Below are 21,854 nucleotides of genomic sequence, written 5' to 3'. Positions count from 1 at the left end.
GTAAAATTGTCAACATCAAATTATGTACTACATATTACAGCATTGTTTCAATACAAGACATACCAATGGACTCGCGCAGCTTTCTGTCTTCTTTGGGCACCAGATGTTCCTTCCTCACCCGAAACAAAGGACTTATTCGATTAGCTTGCGTTGATATAAGGACTGGTCTTCCTTCTCTGCTGTAAAACAAGAAAGTCTCGACTTACTCTATGTGCAATTACTATTGTTCTTGAAACATAAATTAAGACAGTTATAAATAAGTTATTATTTGTATAGCGCTTTTCACAATACAGATTGTATCAAAGCAGCTTCACAGTATTAAATTAAAATAATACAACAATGTTTGTTTCAAGAGGAATTTATTGATTGATAAAATTAAATTAAATATCCCCAAAATATCCCCAACTGAGCAAGCCAAAGGCAACAGTGGCAAGGAACCGAAAAACTCCATCAAGTGACCTAATGGTGTCCTAAAACTCCATCAGGTGACCTAATGGAGAAAAAAAACCTTGGGAGAACCCAGGCTCAGTCGGGGGCCAGTTCTCCTCTGGCATTTATGAGCTACAGGCCGGATTGTAGTTTGAACTGTAGGATTATATGAATGCCTGGCTGAAGAGATGCGACTTTAATCTAGTTTTAAACTGGGAGAGCGAGTCTGAGCAACGAACAGTATCAGGAAGACTATTCCAGAGTTTTGGAGCCAAATGTGAAAATGCTCTCCCTCCTTTGGTGGTTCTGGATATCCTAGGTATGACCAAAAGCCTTGAATTTAGTGATCTTAAAGAGCGCGATGGATTATAGGGGCGATAGAAGATCCGTTAAATAGACTGGAGCTAAGCCGTTTAGAGCTTTATAAGTCAGTAGCAATACCTTATAATTAATACGGAACTTTATAGGTAACCAATGCAGTGATGATAAAATCGCTGTTATATGATCATATTTTCTTGATCTCGTAAGAACTCTAGCGGCGGCGATTCAGGAGAGAGCATTTGATGAGTAAATACCGATTTCAATATTCTAGAAACTAGTGGTGCACGATATATCGGCCGCCGATATAATATCGGCCGATATGGTCATTTTTTTACACATCGGTATCGTTCCGATGTCAAAATATGGCCGATGTGAACAGGCCGACATTTGACGTGTGAAGTTGAAGATGAAGTTGACGATGCTGACTCGATCTTAGCAGTAGTGAATGTGCCTGAGATAAATACACATTTCATACAGATGACATAAGCAGAGAACAGTCTGTTTTCTTTCGTTTTGAATTGTTCTGTTTAAAAATAGACATTTCAAGCTTTCTATATATGTCTCCGGTCTGTGAGGCAGGTAGATTTCGGTTCATTGATGAGACGCGCTCCAGGTTCACGCGCTCTCGCCTCCGTGTCCTGATTAAATATTTTCTACTATATTTACTTCTTATTTAATTCAATCCAGGCAATTGGTTGATGAAACATTTATCAAAATTAAGATACAATTAATACAAAACGAAATTAAATTTAAAGACAGGCTTTTTGTGCTTTCTGTTTGAGGTCTCTGTGAAAGTTTTAAAGCAGTCTTAGTGGCGCTTTCAGAGCGCTCACGTCAACTGTCCCGTCCGTAACATTGTTAACGCAGTCCAGTGCGACTTATGTTTTTTTCCTCTTCATGACACATTTTTGACTGATCGTTTTTTGACTCGTAGATATTTGAATATATTGCTTGATATTTGATACCCGTTCGAATTAGATTTTTCTCAAAAGTGACAGCACGTGTGATTTGTGGATTACTGATAAGCGCGAGTGGAGAAACAGGCGTTTATTGATTCATTCTCAGTGTTGAGAAACGTATAGCCTTCATGTGTTACGTTATTGTATTAATAATAACTAAAGTAGCCTACCTAATTATGTTACATATTTATTTTGTATGAAAACTAGCGCGTTCGTTACTTGTGGATTAAAAAGTAGGCTACCGTTGTATCAGTGCTGCGCGAGCTCTCTCTCTCACAAACACGGACGCGTGCACACTAGAGGTCTTCACGGGTCAACTTGGATCCGAAAACCCGAGGTCCGACCCGAGACCCGAGCGGTTTCGGGTCCAAAACTCAGACGAATGTCTCGGACACGGGTCGGGTTCGGTATTAGTGGCCTCGGGTCTCGGGTAATTTAAAATAAATATGCTTATTCCAAATGGACCCGAGAAGACCCAAACTATGTTGGGCATTTAACAAAATTGCATTATTTAAAACAACTCTATGACACCGTTCTCTCACTTTTTCTAAGTGAGAGAGCGAATCCGCGCTTCTACGTGCAATGGGCTATAAGCACGGTTGCCTCCGCATTTATTTACTCAGTTATTAATTTGCTTAGTTATATAATTTATAATTTCAATAAGTGAACAACCCCAATAAACTTGGGGTAATCAGATTTTTTTTTTTTATTCATTAGGCTACATTAAAGATCGGAATTTTCTTCAGGAAACTGGCAGACTTGAATAAATAGCAGCAAACAATAAACGATAAAAATTGCAAAAATTGTTTTAATAATTAATCCAAAGTTTGAACATTTATAGGCTAAAACATCTTATTTTGAACGTGCGCTGTGTGACTGTTTACAGTAAGCAGACACGTTGCTCAAATAAAGAAAAGTTGCAAAAATAAAGACATATGCCTACATGGTATTTGACCTGCTATGGCGGTTCTAATGCCTTGTTTTTAATCTGGTTTTATCTAAACAACTTTTTAACAACGGGATTGTAGGCTAAATAACAAAATTTTAGTAAAAGTCAATGACTGGGAGACTTTGGATATTTTATTGAAAATCTGTTATAGGCTACATTTGAAAAACAGCCATCGGTAAATTTTACCCTGTGGTGGTTCTAATGTTAATCATCGTATGGTCCGGTAAATAACATTATGCCAAATTTTATAGGATGTAATGGGTTACCGACCGTGATGTGTGACTGACATTTCAGCACTTCAGCGCGTAGGCCTACTTGCGCGTCTATGTTAAGTGCATTTTTAAGAAACGCAGGGCTGCAGGCTGTGCACAATGTAAATGCCGTTTACGTTCGGGTCCAGTCGGGTTCTAAAGGAAATGGCGTCAGGTCGGGTCGGACTCGGGTCTAATTTTATCGGGTCTGTCTCGGGTCGGGTTTTTCTTTAAAAAAAATTTAATTTATGCACGTCGGGTTCGGGTAAGTAGTGATTCGGGTCGATTCGGGTCGGGTACAGTTTTTAGGACCCGAGAAGACCTCTAGTGCACACACAGAGAGAGAAGATAATTGTAAAATGAAAAATTGACGGGCTAAGTTTAAATTTTGTTCTTGCTTGTTTTTTTTCTGTCAAAATATCAGAAAGTATTTTGTATTATCCATCCGTGTTTTTAAAATTCGTTAAATGACGGACGTTTTACTGTTAACACAGCCCATGTCGGATTGGTCTTATAGCCTAGGCTACTTGTTATTATTTTAAGAATGATTCGTTATGCTATTATTGGACTCCTGTCTATTCATTGTCAACTGTTTTCTATAAATATGTTTGTATTGGCTAACATTTATTCAGTTAATGAGTGTCCTGTTTAAAATGTGCAATGTTCAAACGCAAAGACAGCACGTCACAAATAGAAGCCCTTTTCCCTGTGGTATTTTTTAGTATCATATCGAGGGCTTGGAACCAGAGGGGCGTAAGTGGCATTTTGGGCGAAAATGAGTTCTATATATCAAATTAAAGGTCTTGATGAGCTCTATCTAGTTGTGCCAAAAAGACGCATCAGAAATCAACTTGTATTGAATAAAGCAACAAAACAACAAAGACCTAACACAAAAGTTTGAGCATTGTTTGGAGCCAGAGGGGCGTATGTCCACTTACGCCCTTCTGGCTCTAAAAAATACATGTATGGCCTACACATTGTTTGGAACCAGAGGGGCGCAAGTGGCATTTGACAAACTTTACAGGAGAGCCAAAACAAAATTTTGACCACGCTTCAATCAACTGTATTTATTAACCTTCAACCACAACATTGCAACCACATACTGATGGTGGACAACCAGAATGAGACTTTTACCGCCGCCGTTCCCGCGGCGGCAAACATGGGATGTGTATTTGCTGCCTTTTACCGCTGAGTGGCGCTGTAATCACAGACTTCGAAAAGTGTCAGTTTATTCTCTTTATGACGTAATCTGCCGCGGCAGTAATCTGAGCTGAGGTCACAGATAAATTCAAGATAAATATTGTGGTTAAACGAATCAAATTCATTAAATTTAAACAAAGTAGACACACGTTAACATTGTGTGCCCAGTTTTTCTATAATTTAAAAAGGCTATGTCAATAGGTTACTTGTCATTTACTTCGTGTTATTTTAATGTGTTTGTAGATTTATTAACTGACACATAACAGTGAAATAAATTAAAATAATTTACCGTAAAATTAAAACATTTTCAGGACTTGCAGTTACTAACTGATTTAGTCGGTTTAAGCATTCTTTGTTATATTCAGAATTAAATAGGCTTACATGTTGTTATGATTATCAATTGAATTCTTTAATAAATAATCAACCACAATGCCTACTGCCGCAGCAAAAATAAACCAGTCGAATTTCAAAGTCGTTCGCGAAATGGCTATACCGGGTGGCGCAAGTGACAGGGCAAAACAGCAGCAACTGCGGCATTTTAAAAGGTAAGTTTCCTATCTGTTTATCTAAAAAAATAAAAAAAAACATGGCGCAAGATCTTTTTTCATTATTTGAACAAAAATTAGACTGATTGAATATGTAAAAATATAAACAAACAAAGCAGAGAATAAAACAGACTTTTTGGGAACGACAGCTCAGACGATAGCTCTGTGGTCAATGCATTAACAATAGCCTCTCGGAGCTTCAAGCGATCTGAGATCGAATCTCAGTGTAGCCGACAGTGTTTATGTTTTTCCGTTCTTGATGCTTAAATATGTATCTGTTTATTAAAGTCAGTCATCTTGTTTAATTATCAATTGTACATTACAACATAAATTTGCTACATTCCAGTTGAGCCGCTGCAAAGACGACACATCTGATGAAGGAAGACCGTCAGCCGATTGCACCAGAAAATGAAGATGATGAAGCTCGTCTTTAATCTGCTAAATTATTTTTTTGTGTGTGTGAATCATTCACGAGATTGAGATGACTGACAGTTATACCCGGCCATAGCAACGGAAGACATTTTTCAAAACAGATCGAACAAATCAGAAAAATACTTTCAATACAGTATTGCTTTCAATTAAAAAATAAACAATGAAAATGTAAAAGAAAAAGAAAATGAATTAAGTTTGAAAACCCATCGCACATTTCAAGGTATGAATAAAGTGTCGGGACAGTTTTTTTTAATTTAAACCGGGTTGCATCGATAGAGTTTATTCCCTTTGTGATGCAAAATAAGAAACACAGACTCTTACTCTTGCAACATTTTACATTTCTATTGTCAAAGAAATTGCAGCTAAATTAAAACGGTACAAAACGAAAAAAGTTCAAAGCAACATAAATTAAGAACCGGCGTTTTTCTTTGTCTCTTTCGCGCTGGATATTTTTTTAGTAAGTTTGGTCTCCCTCACTGCGCGCGCGGGTCTTTCTCGAAATTAAGCATTTCAGCGTAAAAAAACACCATACAGCTGATAATACTGTATATGTCGCTGTGTGTCATCCACACAAATCACGAAAGAAAAAACTGTAACAAATAGCCTTTGTTCCTTCAAAGATAAAGCAAGCCTTGCTGAATTCACCTTACAATAAAACGAGGTGGGTCGCGAATTAAAGAGCTCTGTATCTGCTAAATTGAAATTGTGTGTAGAAAACCTTTAAATACAATCAATAAAACTACAATATATAATTTAATAAGATATAGGGCCTACTGTACATAGGCTATGGACTTTTGGAGATTTTGAGATTAATCCTTAAAAGAATTTTGCCTTTGCCTGCTCATCAGGCTGGCTCCGACACTCTCCATATGAAAGATGGAACATTAACACCTCTGTCCTGCACCCCCACGATAAAGCAACTATTGCCTTCTCCAAACCCCCCACAGGCAAGCTGAGTTTGCAAAACAAAACAAAGAGTTTGCCACTTGTCGTGGTGTGCCAAAACACATAATTATTAACTTCAATATTTCATTCAAAACAATCTCAAAACGCTTTGTGACATTTTGAAAAGCCGTGGATGCATTACTGCCACTGGAACCATGAACGCAACAGAATACTGGTTCTGATTTTATTGTTTGTCGTTTAAACGTCATATATATATATATGTTTTAGAACTAGACAAATCTCTCTGCATCAACAATAGACTATAAAATGCATTAATAGGCTAATATAAAAATATCAGTAGTCCAAGTTAGTTCGGGATTCGAACCCGTGTCATCTAAATGATCGTAATGTAAGTTCAACCACTCGGCCACGATTCACTCGTTGCGACATGGCCTAACGTTCCAGTGTGTGTTCGCTCACACGAGCGAGAAGCGCTCTTCATTCAAAAGAACGCGCCGCCGCGTTTGTCGAACACTAATTCAACATGCCAGAATAAAACCTGGCTTTAGAACAATGCATAGCGCCACTCGTCGTGCCAAAAAATTTACAATAATTTAGTTTCATTTATTTCAGTGTTAATGTTTGAGTTAAAAAAATCCTCTACAAATTAAATTAACACAAAGTCGGCTATAAGAGTCCTTTATAGGCTACGTAAAAAAGCAAAGGGCTTAAAGTCTTAACATTTAGGCTACTTTGCTTAAATTCGATACATTTATTTTCAGTAGGGCCTAATACATTTGTAGGGATGTAATTTCAGCTTTACCAACGCTATGTATTCAATTAAAGTTCCAAGAGGTCTGGTCTCTATATTTTCTTCCCAGCTGACACTAATATGCAAGTGCACAGCAAAAATCACAACTTGTGCTTGCTGCGAACGCAAGTTATTTAAGGTGTCTCAACTGTACACAGTCTACCCTACAGTGTGGATTCGTTACAAGGTTTCATTTAATTAAATTAATGTGCAGCAATTTGTACAAATAGAGTCTATAGGCCTACTATGCTGTTGTAGCATTAAATAATCTCATTTAGTATTGTATTTGTTAAAATATTATAATGTTATTTTTTTCCATCTATGTTGAATATGAAAAGTGAACAGCACAAGTAAGCTAGGATGCATTATATCGAGAGATGGATATGGAGTGGGTCAGACATGATTTTGACCACTTCATTAAGTGTTGTTTAGTAGAAAACCTTTCTTTAAAGTGAATTTCGTTTTCTATAAATTGTATCTTAATTTTAATCAATTTTTCATCAACCAATTGCCTGTATTGAATAAGTAAGAGAAGCAAATATAACAGACACTAATCATGGAGGCGCCCGCGCGGTCACTTGCATTGCACGTCAGCTGGAGCGCATCTCATCCTCCTAACTTAACGAAACTCAGCGTATGCCTCACACAGACATGATAAATACATCAAATACACAAAGCTTGAAATGTCTTCAAACGAAATAATTCAAAACGAAAAGAAAAAGGCTACTCTCTGATTATGTCTTTATGTGCATTTCTCTCTAGGTGCGTTCACTACAAATATGGCGATCGTCAACTTCATCTTTGCAGTCGACACTGTCAGAAAACGCTAGTTTATTGATAAAAATCAATGCACGCATCACCGGATTTACAAATACACATCTTGCTTGTTGCACGCACACATATTATGTCGAAAAAACGAAATATTATGTTGAAATAACATTATTATTAATAATACATCTTTTAGAATATTTGATTCAATGCTGATTGTTGCGCTTGTTCAATTTAATAAAATTAAAACTTTAATTGTGATAATTAAAATAATTTAAAATTAAATATTTAGTGGCCAAGTTTTGCGAATTTATTATATAGGCTATTATATGCCTATTGCCTATATTAAGTAGGTCATATTAAGGTATATATTAAGTTTTTTTTTAGCTGTTATGAGAAAAATAAATCTAACGAAATCTAAAATCTAAATCTAATAAATCAAATAAAAAAATCGAACGCCAATTCAAAATGCCAGAATAAAACCTGATTTTTGAACAATGCGTAACGCCACTCGGCCTGGTGTGCCAAAACACTACATTTTAAACTTCAATGTTTAATTCAAAACAATCTCAAAATGCGTTGTGACATTTTTTTTAAAGCAGTAGCCTATACATTAAGGGCATTGAAACCAGGATCTTAACTAAAACGCGTTCCGCGTAATCTCTCAAAAATTATTTCACACTACTCCATTTATTTATTTTTTAAGGACTGCTTTTGAAATCACTATAAATTACTATGCAATTGTATCGCTCACGAGAGCTCTTCATTTATCTAATTCCTCAATAGAATAGTAAAAATATTCAGCGTCATTGCTCCTAATATCGTCTCTATTTTTAACTTTTGATTCTATTTTTTCAGTTCTAAAATTGATTCTATCTTTGGTTCTATTCTGTTGTAGCCTAATAGGCCTATTTATATATATGAAAAATATGCCTATTAGGCTTAGGGTTTTATATTTAACCCACTTACATTTTAAAATACGGCAATTGCTGCTGTTTTGCACAATGTCCCTTTGCGCCACCTGGCGGTCATTTCGGGAACGACTTTGAAATGCGGCTGGTTTATTTTCGCCGCGGTGATTTCGCCGCGGCGGTAATAGGCATTCTGGTTGTCCACCATCTGTACATACTTATATGAGTAAGTTCTTAAGTGAACATATTATGGAATATTAACACGATGAACATATTCTAAAACCTTGCAAAATCTTGACAATATGGCAAAAACATCAAATACGCCTTTTTGGCACCAAACATTTCCAATTCCTCTAAAGAAAAATAGGGCGTATCTGCTGATCAATGCAGAAATGATTGGTCAAAACATTGGTTAAAAACACTCTAACTTCATAACTTTTCATTTTATTTAAAATACTGTATACATAGTCATTTAATTTCATCATTTCAAACTGTTTAACATTTCATTTCTAACCGTTTAATTTCAATTCTCATTTATGAGTTCACATTCATGTCAAACAGTTTAACATTTAATTTCAAACAGTTTAACATTTAAGTTCACACAGTTTAATTTCTCTTGTTTATTACACATTTCACTTTTTAGTTCACTTTAGTTGAACTAAAAAGTTCACTCACTGCCCACTGTCAGAGTGTTATAGAACTCTGCATAACAGTGAGGAATACTCCCATTGGTGCACAGGGTGAGTAGGTCTTTTTTCTTTAAGGCACTGATCACTGGAGGATTTTCATACAATGAGCTGGGGTGTGTGGTTCTGGTGCCTCTGGTGCCTCTTGTTGCCTGTTGTGCCACCGTCAGTTTTCGGAAGGTTGGGGCGGTGAAATCATACTTGAAGAAGATTGTTTTTGGTTCATCTTTCGTGTAGCGGAACCATTTAATCTTCTGCCAATGAACTGATTGTCCCTCCTCATCTTTTGTTCTGTTTTTGAGTATGTGGTTGGAGAGGGACTTGAAGTACAGAAAGTCCTTGTGTCCAAGTTCATGTACACTATGGGTCGTTCTTTCTTTCCATTCTCACAAGTGTGTAGTAGCCATCATGGATGGCTACTAGACATGGAGTGTGATAGTGTGCATGCTGCAGTGGAAACTGCAAGAAGAAAAGTTTCTATTTACTCCCATTTCTATTTACTCCCATACTTCTATTTACTGATGGCTACTACACACTTGTGAGAATGGCAAGAAGGAACGACCCATACAGTGTACATGAACTTGAACACAAGGACTTTCTGGACTTCAAGTCCCTCTCCAACCACATACTCAAAAACAGAACAAAAGATGAGGAGGGACAATCAGTTCATTGGCAGAAGATTAAATGGTTCCGCTACACGAAAGATGAACCAAAAACAATCTTCTTCAAGTATGATTTCACCGCCCCAACCTTCCGAAAACTGACGGTGGCACAACAGGCAACAAGAGGCACCAGAACCACACATCCCAGCTCATTGTATGAAAATCCTCCAGTGATCAGTGCCTTAAAGAAAAAAGACCTACTCACCCTGTGCACCAATGGGAGTATTCCTCACTGTTATGCAGAGTTCTATAACACTCTGACAGTGGGCAGTGAGTGAACTTTTTAGTTCAACTAAAGTGAACTAAAAAGTGAAATGTGTAATACACAAGAGAAATTAAACTGTTTGAAATTAAATGTTAAACTGTTTGACATGAATGTGAACTCATAAATGAGAATTGAAATTAAACAGTTAGAAATGAAATGTTAAACAGTTTGAAATGATGAAATGACTATGTATACAGTATTTTAAATAAAATCAAAAGTTATGAAGTTAGAGTGTTTTTAACCAATGTTTTGACCAATCATTTCTGCATTGATCAGCAGATACGCCCTATTTTTCTTTAGAAGAATTGGAAATGTTTGGTGCCAAAAAGGCGTATTTGATGTTTTTGCCATATTTTCAAGATTTTGCAAGGTTTTAGAATATGTTCATCGTGTTAATATTCCATAATATGTTCACTTAAGAACTTACTCATATAAGTATGTATGTGGTTGCAATGTTGTGGTTGAAGGTTAATAAATACAGTTGATTGAAGTGTGGTCAAAGTTTTGTTTTGGCTCTCCTGTAAAGTTTGTCAAATGTCACTTACGCCCCTCTGGTTCCAAGCCCTCGATATTTGGATATTGGAATAATAAATAAAGTAGCCTATCTTAATTTTACACAATGTTCCTGTTTTTTGTGTGGTTTTTTTTACTGTTTTCTAAGGGTTTCTTAATTTTAGACAAGTTGACCAGCACACATTACTGTATATGCAATGCAGTATAATGCATGTGTGTCGTATGTGACATATTTTGCACACAGGTAAAGGTGCCCAATATCAGTCATTTCTAAAGTAAAAAAAAAAGTGTTTTGGAAAATAGCTCTTTATTTGATAATCATTCAAATTTGTTTTCTATACAGAGATATCGACATCGGCAAATATCGGTATCGGCCATAACAGCAATATTAATATCGGTTATCGGTATCGGCCTCAATTTTCACATCGGTGCATCACTAATTGTAATCAATACAATGAAATTAATATCAACTTTCTGACAGTGTGTGTACGAGTATACAAATATGTACGAGTATCGTATACGAATTTGACAACTTGTTAAATCTTGTGAATTATTAAGACTTTCAGACTATCTTCGTACTGATTGGGCTATGGGTTTTGCGAGAAAAGGTTTAAGAAACAACAAATGCTTGATAAAATGTTTGATTTAGGGTTCGAACCAACACATGTATATACCATTGCGAATATTTGCCTTTGCAGCTGTCTGTCTCCTCCGTTTACTTGTCCTCAAACAATAATAGTCCGAAAGGTCCTTTTGGTCTTTTCAGCTGAAAAAAGAGAAAATAAAATATCATTATGTTGTTTTACATCATTCCTGTGGTAAAAGCATGGTAAGCGTTGTGGTTAATGTGCATTTACAATAAGTATCACATTAAAACTACCAATAGTGTGGTAAAAGCATGGTAAGTTTTGTCATTACTGTCTTTTTACTACACTTACCACAGTAAAACTAATGTTAATGTGGTAAAAGCATGGTAAGTGTTGTTTGTACTGTGCTTCTACTACAAATACAACTTTGGAACTAATTGTACTACTTTTAATCTGATATGAATATGATTAACTGATTTAAGGTCTTTAGGCCTATGCTCACAGGCAGTGTAACTTAATCACCCTGTTTTGAATTAGAAAGCAATAAAACGCAAAGCCTCAGTGGAGATGACAGATATAATGCCATGACTGAACGTGAGCTAATCTGATTAATATCGACAAACAGAAAATACATTATATATCACACATTATTCGGACAGCGTATTTACTACTTACTTACCAACATCTGACACACGTCAACTGATGCCAAATATCGCGATGTGTTCGGAACGAGACTTCTTCAGGCTTCTAAGGGTTTGAAACTTGCTGGCCCAGAAAAGTTCATTAAACACATCGTTAATATAGTCCAATTTAGTCATTTAATCAAAAATATCTTAGTTTGTGTTCCGAAGATGAACGAAGGGGTTGGAACAACATGAGGGTGAGGAATTACTGACAGAATTTTCATTTTCATACTTAATAATCGTGACCGCCAATAGCAGCGCTTACTGATCGTGACGTGGGCCAATAGCAAAGCAGAATCATTGTGGGAAATACCGACTGTATTAACGAATAAAGGTAGAATTTGTGTTCTTATCGTGTTTAACACATCTGTATTTGCCCGCGCGAGTATATCCAACTTCAAAAATCGCAGCTTGAATTCAATTTACAGTTACCGTCGAAGAGAAACACAGCTCTTATCTGCCCTATATAAATAACTGCCTGTACACTCTTTAGGATGTGGAGGGTAGGGCGATGAGGCTGCGAGCTACACCTATGAACCATTGAATCACTTTGCTGGCTGGTGCACCGGCTAATCGTGGTTGCCTTGATGCACTTGCTGATCTGGCCGGGTTGACACTCATCGGATGCCTTCCACAAATGGGTTTTTTGCACTTTTTTGCCTTGTTTCTTCATCATAATGACACAATCAAATCATTCAATCATTTCAAATATTTACAATCTGTTCATTATTCTCTTTCGGAATGAAAGATGACATTTAAAAAAGGGTGCAGCTTGGTTTTTTTCTTTAAAAAAAAGAAACAAAAAAACACAAATGGCTGGATTTTCTTTTACAAATGTATTGTTGTCATCAAATAATAGTATTAGAAAATTGGACCACATTTCCCATCGGTTTTTCATTTGGAATATTTATTTATACGTTTATTGGATTTCATTTGACTGATCGCATCTTTACCCAGAAGTGCCAAGTCATAGATATATACACTAGACTGCGGCAGTTGATTGGAACGAATGCCTTACATATATATAAAGAAATAAATTACCAAAACTTGGCCACTAAATATTTAATATTCAATTATTTTAATGATCACAATTAAAGTTTTCATTTTATTAACTGAACAAGCGCAACATTCAGCATTCAATCAAATATTATAAAATATGTATTATTATTAATAATGTTATTTCAACATAATATCTCGTTATTTCGACATAATATGTGTGGGGGCAACAAGCAAGATGTGCATTTGTAAATCCGGTGACGCGTGCATTGATTTTTATTAATAATCTAGTGTTTTCTGACAGTGTCGACTCGGCTGCAAAGATGAAGTTGACGATCGCCGTATAGTGAACGCGCCTATAGAGAGAAATGCACATAATGGATTACATAATCAGAGAGTAGCCTTTTTCTTTTCGTTTGGAATTATTTCGTTTAAAGACATTTCAAGCTTTGTGTATTTGATGTATTTCTCATGTCTGTGTGTGAGGCATACAATGAGTTTCGTTAAGTTAGGATGAGATGCGCTCCAGTTAACGTGCAATGCAAGATTATCATTTTTTTATTATTATTTATTAAATCTTATTTATCTTATTTATTAAATACAGGCTGATGAAAAATTTATTAAAATTAAGATACAATTTATACAAAACGAAATTCACTTTTACTCGTGCTGTTCACTTTTCATAAATCAACATACATGGGGGAAAAATAACATTATAACATTTGAACAAATATGAAAATAAATGCGCTTATTTAATGGCTACAACAGTATAGGCCTACAGACTCTCTATTTGTACAAATTGCTGCACATTCATTTAATTCTGAATTTTGCACACACAAGTTGATAGGCATTTGTTCAAATCAAGTTCATGATAATTGTGCGTGCATTTATTAATCATTATGATACTAAAATCATAACAAAGTAGGTTATGCTATGTACAAAAAAATCAGATGAGCCCAGAATATTCCAAACTGCCGTAGCCAAGGCGACATCTAGTGTATATAAACTTATTACACCGTCGTGCTAAGTCATAGGGTCCGTGCACTTTTTGATCATTTCATTTCCTGTTTAGAATGGAATAAGGAGAAATGAAAACCAGCTCGTTTATTCGTTTTTTTGGCTAGATTTTGGCTAGATTTTTCATTTTTCGTTTATGGGTTCGATATTTCATTTGCACACGTGGGCGGCGCTGAAACGCCCCTTTCATCTGATTGGTCAAACCGCTCCGCCTTCAGTAAGCTGTGAGCTTTTCTTTCTGTCAGGCAGAACAAGAGTCAGTAGGCTACGAGTGCGGCACTGACAAATGCCCTTTAATGAAATAATGTCTGAAACCACCACTCGCTGTTAACTACACACACTATTTGATTTAGAAATATGTTGCTGGTCACGTAATTCGTGCTGCTGCGACTTGCAAGCAACCCCATTAATGTGAGCCACAGTATATGACAGATTATATTAGCATATTTCCCATTGATAAATACAGTGCAAATAGTTCCGTCTCTTTGGATAAAAGGGAAGTGGAAATAAAAATCAATAATAGGCTGAACTGTACCATGATAATATGTCCGTAACATTTACCACTCTAGTCTTTTATTTACATCAAAAGGCAGGTAGGCGTGTGTGACATATAGCCTATGGGCTATAAATAATTTTGAATAGAAATAAAGTTTATATTTTTTTAATTTAAGCATGTGTAGCCTACTCAGTTCACATGAAAAGAAAGAGACAGAAAAGAGAGAAGCCAGAATCAGTGAACGTAAATTAAATACTGACAAAATTACCAGGTTTGGGATTAATTGTTATTATTATTATTATGAGAAATTGACTCCGCCTAGAACTTTGATGCTTCACCAAACTCAGCTCAGACCCTCAGACTGGTCTAACTTGCTTCTAACTGGTCAGACTTTCCCAAAAAATCCATCGACTTGAGTTATCTGAGCAATGAAGGCCGTAATACTTAATGCTGTCCACTAGAGGGGGCGACAGGATAATAAGTGTTTTCTACTCTCTTTCCCTGTTTGCATCAGTTTAAATGACAAATAAATAAATGCATGAATTTCATTATGATAACAGGTTAAACGTCGTAATTAGCCAGCATAGGACGCAAATGAAAATACAATTTGATATTTGTGATATTTAAACTGTGTATTATTAATAAATATTGTTTCATATCTTGTTCATGCTTTATACATTTTAACCAGTGCTAATTTAAATAAAATGAATGAATAGAACTATATAATAATTAATTATAATATGGTAACTTTGGTCCAAAGTAATCTGTGATAAACAGTGTATAGGCCTACTATGTTTCATCTGCTTATTTATTATAGTCAAAATAATCCAGCAATTATGTTTTATCGAATGTTATTCGAATTCAAGATGTAGAAGCTCAGATCAATAATGAGGCGTACAGGCCATAAATAACAAATAGACATTACAACATTTTTATTATTCATAAGAATTTAAGTTAATAACATCTAAAACAAAGAATACATGTATTACAGGGCAAGTATAAGTATTAGTATTTTTAATGTTTTTGAAAGAAGTTTCCTCTGCTCATCAAGCCTGCATTTATTTGATCAAAAATACAGAAAAAAAGTAATATTGTGATATATTTTTACAATTTAAAATAATTGGTTTAAATGATCATTTATTTCTGTGATGCAAAGCTGAATTTTCAGGATCATTACTCCAGTCTATCACATGATCCTTTAGAAATAATTCTAATATGATGATTCATTATCAAAGTTGGAAACAGTTCTGCTGCTTAATATGTTTTCATAACCTGTGATACTTTTTTTAGGATACTTTGATGAATAAAAAGTAAAAAAATAAAAAAATAATTAAAAAAAAGCAATTTTTAAAAAAAATAGAAATCTTTTGTAACAACAATATACACTACTGGTCAGTAATTTGAGGTCAGTATTTTTTTATTATTTTTTTTAAATAAATCAATACTTTTATTCAGCTAGGATGTGTTAAATTGATTTTAAAAAAAGTGATAGTAAAGAAGATTTATATTATTAGAAATTATATATATTTTTTAATAAATGCAGTTCTTTTTAACCTTTTATTCATCAAATATATTAGGCAGCAGAACTGTTTCCAACACTCATAATAAATCAGAATATTAGAATGATTTCTGGGGCTGTTTACACCTGGCCACTTCATGCGTTTTCTCAGATCGGATAGCTATCCGATCGTGAAAAGACCAGGGGCGCCTGTTTCAGAAAGGAGGTTAAGTGAAAACTCAGAGTAGCCTATGTTAACCCTGAAATGAGGGAAACTCTGGGTTTTCTGTTTCAGAATGGGAGGTATGTTAAACCTGAGAAAGCAGAGTAAGTCAAGCCCGTTTCTGAAAGAGAGGTAACTTATACTCAGAGTCAGTTACCATGGTAACTTACTCTGTGAACCTAACCTGGCCGGGAGCAGGTTTTCTTCGGTAAACCCAGAATTTCTTTCGGTCTCCTCCCCTTTTTTAAAGAGGAAGTGGTGTTTAAACACCTCATTCATTCTTTCAGTACATTTTTATTAATAAAATTAATCTTTAATTAATAAATACAATATTGCTATTTTTACTGGGTTTTTTTTTTTGTCCAATTTTTTAAATAAGAGGAAGTCTATTAACTCCTTAACTGGCAACTGAATATACAGTAGTAGATTAGAGTTACATAATGTAGTTCTAAACAAATTCTACAGAATTAAACTGTGGCATTTACTGAAAATCACTGAACTCTGTTCATCTGTGCAACAGAAGTTGATGGACCGTCCTCCTGCTGTTCTTCCACTTTGGGGGCGGGGGGAGAGATAAGACTACCCATTTATACTTAGCTTTAAACTTAGATTCTACTCCACATAAAAATGTGAAAAAATCTGAATGTGTAGATTGTTTGATGTGACACATAACATTATCCCCATCGTCCTGTGAAGATGAGTACACTTTATAACACTATTTGTCATAATTTCTGGTGTATTGAGTAGGCTACTTACAGATGGTGGACAACCAGAATGAGACTTTTACCGCCGCCGTTCCCGCGGCGGCAAAATTGGGATGTGTATTTATGTGTAGGCCTATATATATATATATATATATATATATTTTTTTTTTAACAGAACTGATTTTGAAATTACGATTGGAATTATTATAGGTTACAGAAGTAAAGTCATTGTATAATATTTGTTCCTTGGTGTAAAATGGAAATGCATGGTGATTTTATTTTGTAAATAGGCTATAAGCAAAAAACTATGTTTTAGAACAATAGACAAATCTCTCTGCATCAACAATAGACTATACAATGCATTAATAGGCTAATATAAAAATATCAGTAGTCTAAGTTAGTTCGGGTTTCGAACCCGTGTCATCTAAATGATCGTAACGTAAGTTCAACCACTCGGCCACGATTCACTCGTTGCGTCATGGCCTAACGTTCCAGTGTGTGTTCGCTCACACGAGGGAGAAGCGCTCTTCATTCAAAAGCACGCGCCGCCGCGTTTGTCGAACACTAATTCAACATGCCAGAATAAAACCTGGCTTTAGAACAATGCATAGCGCCACTCGTCGTGGTGTGCCAAAAAATGTACAATAGGCTACTTTAGTTTCATTTATTTCAGTGTTAATGTTTGAGTTAAAAAAAATCCTCTACAGATTAAATTAACACAAAGTCGACTATAAGAATCCTTTATAGGCTACGAAAAAAGCAAAGGGCTTACAGTCTTAACATTTAGGCTACTTTGCTTAAATTCGATACATTTATTTTCAGTAGGGCCTAATACATTTGTAGGGATGTAATTTCAGTATGCTTTACCAACGCTATGTATTCAATTAAAGTTCCAAGAGGTCTGGTCTCTAAATTTCCTTCCCAGCTGACACTAATATGCAAGTGCACAGCAAAAATCACAACTTGTGCTTGCTGCGAACGCAAGTTATTTAAGGTGTCTCAACTGTACACAGTCTATACCCTACAGTGTGAATTCGTTACAAGGTTTCATTTAATTAAATTAATGTGCAGCAATTTGTACAAATAGAGTCTATAGGCCTACTATACTGTTGTAGCCATTAAATAATCTCATTTAGTATCATATTTGTTAACATATTCTAATGTTATTTTTTTCCATCTATGTTGAATATGAAAAGTGAACAGCACGAGTAAGATAGGATGCATTATATCGAGAGATGGATATGGAGTGGGTCAGACATGATTTTGACCACTTCATTAAGTTTTGTTTAGTAGAAAACCTTTCTTTAAAGTGAATTTCGTTTTCTATAAATTGTATCTTAATTTTAATCAATTTTTCATCAACCAATTGCTGGATTTAAGAGATAAGTAAGAGAAGCAAATATAACAGACACTAATCATTGAGGCGCCCGCGCGGTCACTTGCATTGCACGTCAGCTGGAGCGCATCTCATCCTCCTAACTTAACGAAACTCATTGTATGCCTCACACAGACATGAGAAATACATCAAATACACAAAGCTTGAAATGTCTTCAAACGAAATAATTCAAAACGAAAAGAAAAAGGCTACTCTCTGATTATGTCTTTACGTGCATTTCTCTCTAGGTGCTTTCACTACAAATATGGCGATCGTCAACTTCATCTTTGCAGTCGACACTGTCAGAAAACACTAGTTTATTGATAAAAATCAATGCACTCATCACCGGATTTACAAATAGCCTACACATCTTGCTTGTTGCACGCACATATTATGTCGAAAAAACGAAATATTATGTTGAAATAACATTATTATTAATAATACATCTTTTAGAATATTTGATTAAATGCTGCTTGTTCAATTTAATAAAATTAAAACTTTAATTGTGATAATTAAAATAATTGAAAATTAAATATTTAGTGGCCAAGTTTTGCTAATTTATTATATAGGCTATTATATGCATATTGCCTATATTAAGTAGGTCATATTAAGACAAGGCATATATTAAGTTATTTTAGCTGTTATGAGAAAAAAAATCTAACGAAATCTAAAATCTAAAAAAAATTCTAACGCCAAGTCAACATGCCAGAATAAAACCTGATTTTTGAACAATGCGTAACGCCACTCGGCCTGGTGTGCCAAAACACAACATTTTAAACTTCAATTTTTAATTCAAAACAATCTCAAAACGCGTTGTGACATTTTTTAAAGCAGTAGCCTAGCCTATATAAGGGCATTGAAACCAGGATCTTAACTAAAACGCGTTCCGCGTAATCTTTCAAAAATTATGCCACACTAGCCTACTCCATGTATTTTTTTTTTAAGGACTGCTTTTGAAATCACTATAAATTACTATGCAATTGTATCGCTTACGAGAGCTCTTCATTTTTCTAATTCCTCAATAGAATAGTAAAAATATTCAGCGTCATTGCTCCTAATATTGTCTCTATTTTTAACTTTTGATTCTATTTTTTCAGTTCTAAAATTGATTCTATCTTTGGTTCTATTCTGTTGTAGCCTAATAGGCCTATTTATATATATGAACAATATGCCTATTAGGCTTAGGGTTTTATATTTAACCCACTTACATTTTAAAATACGGCAATTGCTGCTGTTTTGCACAATGTCCCTTTGCGCCACCTGGCGGTCATTTCGGGAACGACTTTGAAATGCGGCTGGTTTATTTTTGCCGCGGTGATTTCGCCGCGGCGGTAATAGGCATTCTGGTTGTCCACCATCTGTACAACTGCCTGCAGGTTTTGTTGGGACAGGAGGCTCCAAAAGACAGATATTACCATCGGAATCTGTTGGGACCAACAAAAAACCCAACCCAAAGTAAAATAAATGGAAATATCAAAAATAGCCTATATAAGAAATAACACATATGTAAACCTCCTACATTTTATGAAGGCCCTTGGATCTTCGGGAGTGACTGGCTCTGAAGTCCCTCCAGGAATTCCCCCAGCCAAAAATGCTGCTGCACTGCTAGACACTGGGATGCTATATTTAGTTATTTAATATGTCAAATATTTGTAAATTCAGGTAGCCTACACCCATGATATGCTCAAACCTTACCTGATTGAATTATGTTCTTATATTTAATTTTCAGCTGCTGCCATGTTCTTTTAATACCTGCAGGATTGCACCCATGAAAATTAAAATTAGGTTGAATTCCAGTTTCACCTCTGATATTATAACAGTTGGGTAAGTTACTCTAAAATAGTTATTAATTACTAACTACAAATGACATCTTCAACCGTGTAATTAGATTCATGTAATAATGACTATCTTTAGAAAGTATTGGTCTACTTATTAATAAATCCCATATCAACCTCAACCACTTGAACAATACAAGGAGAGACAAGAAACTGCACTTTTAATACTTTCAAATAAACAATATACAATTGCATGGATTATTCTTGAATTGACCAAAGTGTGTAGAGGGAGAAGGTTACCTAAAAAATATACCTTTTAAAAATGTATGTTAAATATACAGAATTGTTCTATAGTCTAATGCAATTACATCAGATTTTACTTCAAATTACAGAAGAATTAAGAGTAATCCCTTTAATTAAATGACAGTATTTAGATGACTTGGTAATTAATTACACCCAACACTGTATAACTAATTAAAATGTAAACATACGCATTGACTCGAGCAACTATTTTCTCCCTAGCTAACTCTAGTTGTCCTTCGCTGCTGCAGCCGATATTTAAAAAATAATAATATGTCTTCTTACGCTTGCAGAAGCTGGTGAGAAATATGCAGACCTCTTTTTGTCTGGCGCTGTTACCATGGTGACTCATAATATCTGCACTCCATTGATAATGGCTTTTTATAGTGGTGGTGCACGCGCTTAACTCAGAGTCAGTCAACTCAGAGTTGATTGAACTAACTAATTTCCGCTGTTCTGTAACCGAAAACTCAAGAGTTTCCCATCTCAGGGTAAGTCAACTCAGTTGAACCTCCTTTCTGAAACAGGCCCCAGGGGCCCGTTCTTCGTACGTCGCTAACTCAGTTAGCTGGATTTGATTGTTGGAGATTTGGCATGATCTTGGATTGTTTGGTTCTTCGACGCTCATCCTGGACTTGCTGTCATAGCAACAGGTGCCCAAGCTTAAACCTGCTCGGGAGCAGGCTTATTTCATGTTAACAGGATTAGATCCCGGCTTTATAAGCGGAGGTGATACGGGAAGTCTTTCGCAGCCATGTCTTGTCCGTTTTTACGACAAGAACCTGTCGCTGAAGGTGGTCTCACGCTGCACAATCCACTGCCGCTTTCTGAGCATGCAGCCTGACATCAAACAATTCACCATTTACCTTGGAGAAGCGAGTCCAGAATATATCAAATAATACAAAAAGTAATGTAATCAAAAAGTATGCAGTTGACTGATTAAAAATATCTTAGATGGTGTGTGACTCCATGTCCTACATCACAAATGTGGAAGCAAAATGGCCTGGTTCTGTGCATGACTCCAGGATTTTCAGAGAGTCACATTTATGCACATTATTTGAACGTGGTAAGGAAATATTTAATATCAAGCTCACTGTATTACATACATTTATTCTGAGCCTAACAAAACTGCATTTTTCCAGGTGCTTACGACGGGATCCTGCTTGGTGACAGGGGCTATACCTGCAGGCAGTATTTCATGACTCCATTCCCTGACCCAAACCCCGGACCACAAACCCGTTTCAATGCAGCTCTAGCCAGGACAAGGGCACGCATTGAAATGACCTTTGGGCAACTAAAGGAAAGATTTCAGTGTCTGAGGGTTGCACCTGACAGGGCCTGTGACATTATTGTTGCATGTGCCATACTCCACAACAGTGCCACCATCAGAAAGGAGAGGACCCCTGTGGTGGAGGTGCAGCCTGATGATGACCTCCAGCCAGTGCACTTGGACCAACCTAGTGGCAGAGCTGCACGGGACAGAATTGTGGAACACCAATTTTTTTTTTTTTTTTTTTAAAACAAAAACCTTCATTAAATGAATAGAAGACAAGACAACATGCTTAGTTCCTTGAGTTTTATTTCAATTATTCTTTGTCAAGAAAAGCCAATGA

This window comes from Leuciscus leuciscus (genome assembly GCF_965113295.1).
Source record: "Leuciscus leuciscus genome assembly, chromosome: 2".
Lineage (NCBI taxonomy): Eukaryota > Metazoa > Chordata > Actinopteri > Cypriniformes > Leuciscidae > Leuciscus > Leuciscus leuciscus.
This window is presented reverse-complemented; position numbering follows the sequence as displayed.